The 12,583-nt window shown below is 48.2% G+C and overlaps 1 long non-coding RNA gene across 3 annotated transcripts; it reads right to left on the reverse strand.

Moving 5' to 3' along the window:
- Positions 1–5,095: 5,095 nt before the first annotated feature.
- LOC120809996 (uncharacterized) lies at positions 5,096–11,364 on the reverse strand. 3 transcript variants are annotated; one of them, XR_013453551.1, is made up of 8 exons: positions 11,201–11,364; positions 10,470–10,549; positions 10,169–10,233; positions 9,173–9,255; positions 8,814–8,897; positions 8,494–8,597; positions 8,211–8,248; positions 5,096–5,222 (listed from the first exon to the last, which is right to left on the reverse strand). It is a non-coding gene; the product is annotated as an uncharacterized LOC120809996 (long non-coding RNA). The 3 variants fall into 3 exon arrangements; XR_013453550.1 differs by lacking the exon at positions 11,201–11,364 and having other exon boundaries at positions 10,470–10,606; XR_005710180.2 differs by lacking the exons at positions 5,096–5,222; positions 8,211–8,248; positions 8,494–8,597; positions 11,201–11,364 and having other exon boundaries at positions 8,747–8,897; positions 10,470–10,606.
- Between the last annotated feature and the right edge of the window lie 1,219 nt (positions 11,365–12,583).

Consider the following 12,583-nt stretch of genomic DNA (forward strand, 5'->3'; position numbering starts at 1 on the left):
CTAACCCTAACCCTAACCCTAACCCTAACCCTAACCCTAACCCTAACCCTAACCCTAACCCTAACCCTAACCCTAACCCTAACCCTAACCCTAACCCTAACCCTAACCCTAACCCTAACCCTAACCCTAACCCTAACCCTAACCCTAACCCTAACCCTAACCCTAACCCTAACCCTAACCCTAACCCTAACCCTAACCCTAACCCTAACCCTAACCCTAACCCTAACCCTAACCCTAACCCTAACCCTAACCCTAACCCTAACCCTAACCCTAACCCTAACCCTAACCCTAACCCTAACCCTAACCCTAACCCTAACCCTAACCCTAACCCTAACCCTAACCCTAACCCTAACCCTAACCCTAACCCTAACCCTAACCCTAACCCTAACCCTAACCCTAACCCTAACCCTAACCCTAACCCTAACCCTAACCCTAACCCTAACCCTAACCCTAACCCTAACCCTAACCCTAACCCTAACCCTAACCCTAACCCTAACCCTAACCCTAACCCTAACCCTAACCCTAACCCTAACCCTAACCCTAACCCTAACCCTAACCCTAACCCTAACCCTAACCCTAACCCTAACCCTAACCCTAACCCTAACCCTAACCCTAACCCTAACCCTAACCCTAACCCTAACCCTAACCCTAACCCTAACCCTAACCCTAACCCTAACCCTAACCCTAACCCTAACCCTAACCCTAACCCTAACCCTAACCCTAACCCTAACCCTAACCCTAACCCTAACCCTAACCCTAACCCTAACCCTAACCCTAACCCTAACCCTAACCCTAACCCTAACCCTAACCCTAACCCTAACCCTAACCCTAACCCTAACCCTAACCCTAACCCTAACCCTAACCCTAACCCTAACCCTAACCCTAACCCTAACCCTAACCCTAACCCTAACCCTAACCCTAACCCTAACCCTAACCCTAACCCTAACCCTAACCCTAACCCTAACCCTAACCCTAACCCTAACCCTAACCCTAACCCTAACCCTAACCCTAACCCTAACCCTAACCCTAACCCTAACCCTAACCCTAACCCTAACCCTAACCCTAACCCTAACCCTAACCCTAACCCTAACCCTAACCCTAACCCTAACCCTAACCCTAACCCTAACCCTAACCCTAACCCTAACCCTAACCCTAACCCTAACCCTAACCCTAACCCTAACCCTAACCCTAACCCTAACCCTAACCCTAACCCTAACCCTAACCCTAACCCTAACCCTAACCCTAACCCTAACCCTAACCCTAACCCTAACCCTAACCCTAACCCTAACCCTAACCCTAACCCTAACCCTAACCCTAACCCTAACCCTAACCCTAACCCTAACCCTAACCCTAACCCTAACCCTAACCCTAACCCTAACCCTAACCCTAACCCTAACCCTAACCCTAACCCTAACCCTAACCCTAACCCTAACCCTAACCCTAACCCTAACCCTAACCCTAACCCTAACCCTAACCCTAACCCTAACCCTAACCCTAACCCTAACCCTAACCCTAACCCTAACCCTAACCCTAACCCTAACCCTAACCCTAACCCTAACCCTAACCCTAACCCTAACCCTAACCCTAACCCTAACCCTAACCCTAACCCTAACCCTAACCCTAACCCTAACCCTAACCCTAACCCTAACCCTAACCCTAACCCTAACCCTAACCCTAACCCTAACCCTAACCCTAACCCTAACCCTAACCCTAACCCTAACCCTAACCCTAACCCTAACCCTAACCCTAACCCTAACCCTAACCCTAACCCTAACCCTAACCCTAACCCTAACCCTAACCCTAACCCTAACCCTAACCCTAACCCTAACCCTAACCCTAACCCTAACCCTAACCCTAACCCTAACCCTAACCCTAACCCTAACCCTAACCCTAACCCTAACCCTAACCCTAACCCTAACCCTAACCCTAACCCTAACCCTAACCCTAACCCTAACCCTAACCCTAACCCTAACCCTAACCCTAACCCTAACCCTAACCCTAACCCTAACCCTAACCCTAACCCTAACCCTAACCCTAACCCTAACCCTAACCCTAACCCTAACCCTAACCCTAACCCTAACCCTAACCCTAACCCTAACCCTAACCCTAACCCTAACCCTAACCCTAACCCTAACCCTAACCCTAACCCTAACCCTAACCCTAACCCTAACCCTAACCCTAACCCTAACCCTAACCCTAACCCTAACCCTAACCCTAACCCTAACCCTAACCCTAACCCTAACCCTAACCCTAACCCTAACCCTAACCCTAACCCTAACCCTAACCCTAACCCTAACCCTAACCCTAACCCTAACCCTAACCCTAACCCTAACCCTAACCCTAACCCTAACCCTAACCCTAACCCTAACCCTAACCCTAACCCTAACCCTAACCCTAACCCTAACCCTAACCCTAACCCTAACCCTAACCCTAACCCTAACCCTAACCCTAACCCTAACCCTAACCCTAACCCTAACCCTAACCCTAACCCTAACCCTAACCCTAACCCTAACCCTAACCCTAACCCTAACCCTAACCCTAACCCTAACCCTAACCCTAACCCTAACCCTAACCCTAACCCTAACCCTAACCCTAACCCTAACCCTAACCCTAACCCTAACCCTAACCCTAACCCTAACCCTAACCCTAACCCTAACCCTAACCCTAACCCTAACCCTAACCCTAACCCTAACCCTAACCCTAACCCTAACCCTAACCCTAACCCTAACCCTAACCCTAACCCTAACCCTAACCCTAACCCTAACCCTAACCCTAACCCTAACCCTAACCCTAACCCTAACCCTAACCCTAACCCTAACCCTAACCCTAACCCTAACCCTAACCCTAACCCTAACCCTAACCCTAACCCTAACCCTAACCCTAACCCTAACCCTAACCCTAACCCTAACCCTAACCCTAACCCTAACCCTAACCCTAACCCTAACCCTAACCCTAACCCTAACCCTAACCCTAACCCTAACCCTAACCCTAACCCTAACCCTAACCCTAACCCTAACCCTAACCCTAACCCTAACCCTAACCCTAACCCTAACCCTAACCCTAACCCTAACCCTAACCCTAACCCTAACCCTAACCCTAACCCTAACCCCTAACCCTAACCCTAACCCTCCTGATGAACAAGACGACCTCTGAGGTCACGGTGCAGAAGGTCATTTTGGCCTTCGGCATTAACAACCGTGTCCAAAAAACGCAGGAGACGGCCATCAAACAGCTGCAGAGGGCCCTCCGAAGCGTTAGACTGACTTTTCCATCTGCTGACGTTTTTGTGCCACAGGTCAACTTCTCCGGAGATCTTCCCCCGAAGGAGAAACTGCGCCTCACACATCTGAACACTGCTATTGCGAGAATGTGTGAGTACATCCCAGCGCTGCCAGCAGGTCTCTTTCACACAGGTCCGGATCACATCCACTGGACCCGAGCCACAGCTGCCCGCATATTTGACAATTGGGTTCACTACTTAAACTAATTGTCCCCATAAACCTGCCTACTCAGGAGGGGGATAAGTTAGTCATCAACCTCACTAAGAACTTTAAACTCACTGAAGCACAGCGCACTCTCCTTGGCAGGGGGTTAAATTTCATTCCCACAAAGGGAACTAATAAACAGATTGTAGAGCAGAGCCGCTTTGATCTACAGCAGTATCACAGGAGGTTAAAGCTGGCGGCTTATTTTGAAAACTCGAGAGAGTGTGAACGACTCCCGTTCATTTATAAATCGTCCTGGGCTCCTGTACAGGCACAAATACCACACACCATAACTGCTCTAATACAATCAGACATTCGGTATTTTAACACACGCTTCAAAATTCATCACGTGCCGCCTAACCTCAGTAGGGAGGAAGTGCGGGCACTTGATGAACTAGTTAATAACAAACACATAGTTATTAAACCAGCAGATAAGGGCAGCTCTATAGTGATCTTGGACAGGGAGCAATATTTATGGGAAGGCTACAGACAGCTTAATGATCCCAAATACTACACCAAATTGACCCACCCCATTTATCCAAACACTGTCCCGATTGTAAATAAAATCATCCTAACTCTACATGAGAAGAAGTTTATTAATCTGAAACAAAAGCATTATTTAATGGGTGACGCTGTACCTAGAGCCAGATTATTCTATATGCTGCCCAAAATACACAAGGACCCTGCCAAGTGGAGTAAACCACATGAAATCCCTCCCGGCAGGCCCATCGTGTCTGACTGCAGCAGTGAGACTTATCACACTGCAGAGTACCTCGACCACTTTTTGAATCCTCTGTCGACCACACACCCGAGTTACATAAAGGACACGTACCACTTTGTAGAGATAATTAAAAGACTCCGCATTCCGGACAACTCAATTTTATTCACCATAGATATTGATAGTCTCTATACAAACATTGACATAAAAGAAGGCATGCAGGCCGTTAAGAATTCATTTCGGAAACACCCCGACAAAAAGCGACCAGAAAAAGAATTATTACAGTTACTGGAGATCAATCTGACCCAAAATGATTTTGAATTTAATGGGGAATTTTTCCTTCAAATCAAGGGTACAGCGATGGGGAAGAAGTTTGCTCCTGCATACGCTAACATTTTTATGGCTGAGTGGGAGGAATCAGTCCTGAAAATATGTCCTAAAAAGCCACTGCATTATTATAGATATTTGGACGACATCTGGGGTGTGTGGCCCCACTCGAGGGAGGATTTTGAAGTGTTTCTGTGCACCCTCAACAATCACAATCAGTCTATTAAAATTAAATCCACCGACAATTTGACTTCTGTTGATTTTCTGGACACCACAACGTTTAAAAGTAACACATTTAAGGAAACCCACACATTGGACATTAAGGTATTTTTTAAGGAGACAGACACACATGCTCTGCTCTTCAAGACCAGCTTCCACCCAAAGCACACATATGCTGGCTTAATCAAATCCCAACTGTTGAGGTTTCACAGAATATGCAGCAGAGAGGAGGATTTCCGTGTTGCAGTCGGGGTGCTCTTTCACGCTTTGTCCACCAGGGGGTACTCTAGGACCTTTCTTAGAAAATGCCAGAGGTCATTTCTAGAGAAGAAGCCTATTACTGTGGGCTCCAGTCTCCCCTTTGTCACCACGTATTCACCTTCCACCATGGCATTGGTCAGAGGATGCAGAAGGAGATTCCTCTCCCACACCACAGGGTCTTCTGTCCTGCAGGACCACAGGATCATCCCGGCCTACAGGAGAAACAAGAATTTACTGGACTATCTGGTAAAGGCCAAATTAAAACCTCTGCACAGCATTAAGGGGAGAGGTCAGAGTGATGCCTTTTATAAACACAGAAAATGGCTGCAAAGCCACAGCACGGGAGACGTTTTCCTGAACTCAGCCAGGGGAAACACCAAGTCTAAGAACTGTGTTTACCTCATCACGTGTGTACAATGTGGATTACAATATGTGGGGGAGACGGGGAACACCATCGCGACCCGCTTCACACAACACAAACACAACATCATTAAAAAGAAAAAAACACTGACGCCACTTGTGGCACATTTTATTTCGCACGGTTGGAAATCTGTGTCTGTGTGTGTGATCCAGATGAACCCCGGATGGAGCGCTCCCCAGAGGAGGAGAGCGGAGAGGGGCTGGATCAATAAATTAAAAACCAGGTATCCTAAGGGCTTAAATGAGGACTAAGAGCTGCGGGCTGTGAGGCAGTGCTGGACAGTGCACAGATGGTCCTGCTCGCAGGTCCATCCAAAACTATTTATTCCCTAACCCTAACCCTAACCCTAACCCTAACCCTAACCCTAACCCCCGCTAACCCTAGCCCACACTTAGCCCCCGCTAACCCTAGCCCACACTTAGCCCCCGCTAACCCTAGCCCACACTTAGCCCCCGCTAACCCTAGCCCACACTTAGCCCCCGCTAACCCTAGCCCACACTTAGCCCCCGCTAACCCTAGCCCACACTTAGCCCCCGCTAACCCTAGCCCACACTTAGCCCCCGCTAACCCTAGCCCACACTTAGCCCCCGCTAACCCTAGCCCACACTTAGCCCCCGCTAACCCTAGCCCACACTTAGCCCCCGCTAACCCTAGCCCACACTTAGCCCCCGCTAACCCTAGCCCACACTTAGCCCCCGCTAACCCTAGCCCACACTTAGCCCCCGCTAACCCTAGCCCACACTTAGCCCCCGCTAACCCTAGCCCACACTTAGCCCCCGCTAACCCTAGCCCACACTTAGCCCCCGCTAACCCTAGCCCACACTTAGCCCCCGCTAACCCTAGCCCACACTTAGCCCCCGCTAACCCTAGCCCACACTTAGCCCCCGCTAACCCTAGCCCACACTTAGCCCCCGCTAACCCTAGCCCACACTTAGCCCCCGCTAACCCTAGCCCACACTTAGCCCCCGCTAACCCTAGCCCACACTTAGCCCCCGCTAACCCTAGCCCACACTTAGCCCCCGCTAACCCTAGCCCACACTTAGCCCCCGCTAACCCTAGCCCACACTTAGCCCCCGCTAACCCTAGCCCACACTTAGCCCCCGCTAACCCTAGCCCACACTTAGCCCCCGCTAACCCTAGCCCACACTTAGCCCCCGCTAACCCTAGCCCACACTTAGCCCCCGCTAACCCTAGCCCACACTTAGCCCCCGCTAACCCTAGCCCACACTTAGCCCCCGCTAACCCTAGCCCACACTTAGCCCCCGCTAACCCTAGCCCACACTTAGCCCCCGCTAACCCTAGCCCACACTTAGCCCCCGCTAACCCTAGCCCACACTTAGCCCCCGCTAACCCTAGCCCACACTTAGCCCCCGCTAACCCTAGCCCACACTTAGCCCCCGCTAACCCTAGCCCACACTTAGCCCCCGCTAACCCTAGCCCACACTTAGCCCCCGCTAACCCTAGCCCACACTTAGCCCCCGCTAACCCTAGCCCACACTTAGCCCCCGCTAACCCTAGCCCACACTTAGCCCCCGCTAACCCTAGCCCACACTTAGCCCCCGCTAACCCTAGCCCACACTTAGCCCCCGCTAACCCTAGCCCACACTTAGCCCCCGCTAACCCTAGCCCACACTTAGCCCCCGCTAACCCTAGCCCACACTTAGCCCCCGCTAACCCTAGCCCACACTTAGCCCCCGCTAACCCTAGCCCACACTTAGCCCCCGCTAACCCTAGCCCACACTTAGCCCCCGCTAACCCTAGCCCACACTTAGCCCCCGCTAACCCTAGCCCACACTTAGCCCCCGCTAACCCTAGCCCACACTTAGCCCCCGCTAACCCTAGCCCACACTTAGCCCCCGCTAACCCTAGCCCACACTTAGCCCCCGCTAACCCTAGCCCACACTTAGCCCCCGCTAACCCTAGCCCACACTTAGCCCCCGCTAACCCTAGCCCACACTTAGCCCCCGCTAACCCTAGCCCACACTTAGCCCCCGCTAACCCTAGCCCACACTTAGCCCCCGCTAACCCTAGCCCACACTTAGCCCCCGCTAACCCTAGCCCACACTTAGCCCCCGCTAACCCTAGCCCACACTTAGCCCCCGCTAACCCTAGCCCACACTTAGCCCCCGCTAACCCTAGCCCACACTTAGCCCCCGCTAACCCTAGCCCACACTTAGCCCCCGCTAACCCTAGCCCACACTTAGCCCCCGCTAACCCTAGCCCACACTTAGCCCCCGCTAACCCTAGCCCACACTTAGCCCCCGCTAACCCTAGCCCACACTTAGCCCCCGCTAACCCTAGCCCACACTTAGCCCCCGCTAACCCTAGCCCACACTTAGCCCCCGCTAACCCTAGCCCACACTTAGCCCCCGCTAACCCTAGCCCACACTTAGCCCCCGCTAACCCTAGCCCACACTTAGCCCCCGCTAACCCTAGCCCACACTTAGCCCCCGCTAACCCTAGCCCACACTTAGCCCCCGCTAACCCTAGCCCACACTTAGCCCCCGCTAACCCTAGCCCACACTTAGCCCCCGCTAACCCTAGCCCACACTTAGCCCCCGCTAACCCTAGCCCACACTTAGCCCCCGCTAACCCTAGCCCACACTTAGCCCCCGCTAACCCTAGCCCACACTTAGCCCCCGCTAACCCTAGCCCACACTTAGCCCCCGCTAACCCTAGCCCACACTTAGCCCCCGCTAACCCTAGCCCACACTTAGCCCCCGCTAACCCTAGCCCACACTTAGCCCCCGCTAACCCTAGCCCACACTTAGGGTCTTACCTTTTGCCAAAGCCTGTAGAGAGTTGGATTCTATCATCCTGCAAGAAATAACAAGACTACATTACACAACTTATCAAGAACAGTCTTAAACACTAACATGATCTTTTCACCTAAAACATTGGCAAATGGAAAATATTTAAAACCGAATCGTTCAGGAAATACAACCAAAGACAAGAAGCACAGCAAGTACATTATGCATTCATACCATTTCAAATATTTTTCAAGACCGGTCACATAGCCTGCATGACAAGCATTACTGGGGGAAAAAAAAAAAAAGTCTTACCAGTTAGTCAAATCGCTAATTTTGCAGGAGCATAAGGCAATTTCCACAGGAGGCTAAAGCTGCATGCCTCTGAAGCAGGAGCCTGTAGTGTTCTCTGAATCGTCCTGTGTGGTAGCACAACAGTACTTCAGCAAACAAGAAATATTTAAACACTGACAAGAATGCATCTTTTTACACACTGGGAAAGCGCAGATAAAAACTGAATTAGTTCAGTATATATTAGCAGCAGATGCAGTTAACCAACCAACAGTCTGGCATTCTAACATTTTATTAGACTTTCACAGCAGGACATGAAAAGCAGTACTGAGAAAGGGTCTTACCTCTCAATTTTCACAGGAGGCTGAAGTTGCTTGGCCGCTCCTAGGGAGCCGAAGGCAGGACCCTGTTGTCTTCTCTGGATCATCCTGCGTGGAATCACAGAACTACTTTACCCAACCGGAATGTTTTCTGAACATTGATTGGAGTTTCCCTGTACGAGCAAACAGCTGCCAAATTTAAATGAAGCAGCTAAAGAGGGTGGCATAGTTCAGGACATCAACCACATTTTAGAAGATACAGTTAACACATTATACAACAGTCAGGCTCTTGACGGTTTGAAAAGGAATGTTTTATTAGACCCGTCACACAGCCTGCATGACAAGCATTACATATCAAAAACCATACTGGAAAAAAGTCTTACCGTTCTCTCAAATCACTAAAGAGTGCTGGTAATTTCCACCGTCAGAGGAGGCTGAAACTGCTCGACCACCTCTCTGGACCGTCCTGTGTGGAATCACAACCCATTCTGAAAAATCTTTGAAACACTGACAAGATTGCATCTTTTTGCCCATAGGCTAATGTTATTTAGCAACTTACATTACACTTTAAACCTATGGCTTTTCACATTTTTGCCTGGGGAACAATTAGGGGTTAGGTGTCTTGCTCAGGGACACTTCGACATTGAACATGGGGCAATACGAACACATTGGCCAACAGAAAATAAACAGCAGCTAAAGGATCGAAATAGTTCTTAAAGACAGGCCACAACACTCAGGCATTCTTTACAGTTAGAAAGACATTTTATTTGTGCCATTACAGCTTGTACGACAAGCATTACATAAAAATAAATAAAAAACACCTTGACAAAGAGCCCAGGCCTCTCCCATCTTCTCCCTCTCCTCTAGAATACACTGACATTTTATTAATTCACTGCCAAAATTACATTCCAGGTACACAGTACATTTGACTGTCAAATTGGAGAACATTGCAACACTAAGCCAGTAAACAAGGTCTTAACATACAGTGTTGGGGTTACACTGAAGTTACAGCACTATGAGGTTGACTTTCCATTTTAAAACATCTGCATGAGAAATATTTAAGCAACTATTCAAATCAATAAAGATATTACTCAAATACCCACTTGTGATATATTGTGCAAAAAAATGGTTCAGTCAATGAAAAATTGCTCTTTAAATACAAATTTAAAATGACAGTTTTAATTACCGTCACAGAAATGTGTATTTAAAGTGCATTTTTACAGGTTACACACATAAGTTTCACTTGCACTAGGGAACAAACATCACAATCGCCATAAAACACCAAGCAATTCAAAGTTAAAACATTGTGAAAAATGCGTGCAGTTAAATATGAGAAGTGGCTCTTTAGTAATGTACTTGTTAACGCAAGTCAGTCATACCTTTTGTTTGCTTTCATGGCACCACGGTCTCCACCAGGTTTCTTGCCAAACGCATTTTGAACCAACTGAAATGAGTAAATGACAATACAATATTTTTTAAAAATGAAATTATCTGCAACAATTTATAAAACAGGGTTACGAAATATCCCACGGGCAATCCACAGGTAGGTCAAACATTTTACACATCAACTAACCCGTTTGGCCTCCTACTTGTCCCTGAAATTCAGTGGTAGAGTTGAGATTAAAAGTAATTGCCAAAATCTTTGTCCATGTATTGAAGTGAGGTTGCCCTTTAACCTACCCCTAACTTCCGAACATTGGAAGTTTTAGTTTTTCCATTGGTCATCTTGATTCTGCAGGTGTAGAACCAGCCATAGCAGTCTGAGAAGAGATCACAAGCAATTAGTAAAGTTCAACGTGCAAGTAAATCCCCTCTAGGGGTACCATTAGCCGATTTCTATTTGGGCTGTCGACAGATACAAGAGAATGCGGGAGAAATAGTTTTAGGGCTGTTGTATTAGAATGCATTAGTTTTAGCTGATGCATAGTGTGTAGATCAAGTCATGAGAAGTTGAGCAACTGGAAGAAATACATTTGTAACCACCGGTAGCACAGGGTTAAATATTTCCTCATAAATTATCCAACAACCACGGATCAACAGGTGACTGAAGTCAGACAGAGGAAAAAGTATTCCCAGATTTCAACATTTAGTTAAAATATAGTAAGCATACAAAACGATTACACCAATTTCCATCAGCTGTAGAAATAACCAAATGCACCTCTACAAACAAATTGAGTGCTACTGGTGACTAGGCTGCACCGGGGCAGGAACAGGGACAGGCTCTGGCACAGGGCACTCACCGACTCAGTTTCTCCACACAAACAATATAAAATAGAGGCATGCTATGTAAAAAGAAAATACAGACAAACGGACAATGGGATGAGCAGATTAAAGGCCCAGCCACCAGACCCACCATCTGGGATGCTACTCTGCAGACAACCTCAAAACACAAAAATAAACACATTACTTACCAAAAGTAATCTGCAAACTAACTAATATTACAAACATGAAGAAACTCCAGACCAGAACTGAACAAGCAACACAAAACAGCAATGGCTTCTAATGCCAGCCTGGAGTTACTTTGAGGCTCCTCCACCTGGTATGGCTCACACATGGTTTGGGCCTCCCTGACGAGCTGGGAGACACAAACAGAAAGATCACCAATGGCCAAACCATTTTAATAAGAACTGAGAATGAAAACACCTACCAGCTCACTGGCTTCTCCAGCCACTCTCCAACACAGAAAGGGACAAGCATGCCAAAAGCAGCTTCATTATGGGCAGCTTTATACCCTTTCTAATGGGTGAACCAGGAAGTAGGAGGAACCAAGGCCTTCCTGAACCTACAGTAGCTCAGGAAGGACATTTTCTCACTGGCTACACATTGAAAAAGATTATTTATTATTCAAATCATTGAGTTATAATCTCACAGGCTGACCTCATCCCAACAAAGATGAACTTGTCTTGCAGTATCACCATTTAGATTATTTGAGATATCCTTGGTAAAAACATCAATGTAAAGAGTGTAAACATTTATTATGTCCAATAGAGACGTCTGCTGAAGCCACGTGCGTGTAAATGTAAATTTGCAATCTGAAATTGATGTCTCTCAGAAAGGGGAAGAAGCACATTTGCAGAATGCTGAATTCGAAGCAAAGCTTTTAAATATATTGGAATGCCATACGGGCTGCACAGTGGGGTCATGGTTAGCACTGTCGCCTCACAGCAAGAATGTCCTGAGTTCGACTTCTCCCTGTGGCCTTTCTCTGTGCAGTCTGCATATTCTCCCCCTGTCGGCGTGGGTTCTCTCCGGGTCCTCTGGCTTCCTCCCACAGTCTAAAGACATGCTCTGGGGATCAGGTTAATTGGTGGCTCTAAATTGCCCGTAGGTGTGTGGATGTGAGTTTGAATGTTAGTTGGTCTCTGTGTAGCCCTGCAATTGGCTGGCAACCAATCCAGGGTGTACCCTGTCTCTCGCCCAAAATTGGCTGGGATTGATTGCAGCCCCCAACGACCCTGTGTGCACCATAAGTGGTTTGAAGATGGATGGATGGAATTACTTACTATTTTTTTGGTGGAGTACATATTCTACTGGTTCCACTACATTAAAGTGGGTCCTCCAAGCACTGTAAAGTGCACCTATGCCACCAATTGCTACTAAGAAGGCTTCTCTCACAGAACGCACTGGCTAGCTTTTCAACTACTGACTGGTCAAACTTCCATTCCAAACATCCATTATCTCTTAATGCTTGGCTAATAGTCTTTTGAGTAGTCTGCACAGACAGAACCAATCAAATAGTTAAAACTCCTGCCAAATCTAATCTGTATTAGACACAAGAAAGATTTTCTAATTTA

This window comes from Gasterosteus aculeatus, chromosome 20 (genome assembly GCF_964276395.1).
Source record: "Gasterosteus aculeatus chromosome 20, fGasAcu3.hap1.1, whole genome shotgun sequence".
Taxonomy (NCBI): domain Eukaryota; kingdom Metazoa; phylum Chordata; class Actinopteri; order Perciformes; family Gasterosteidae; genus Gasterosteus; species Gasterosteus aculeatus.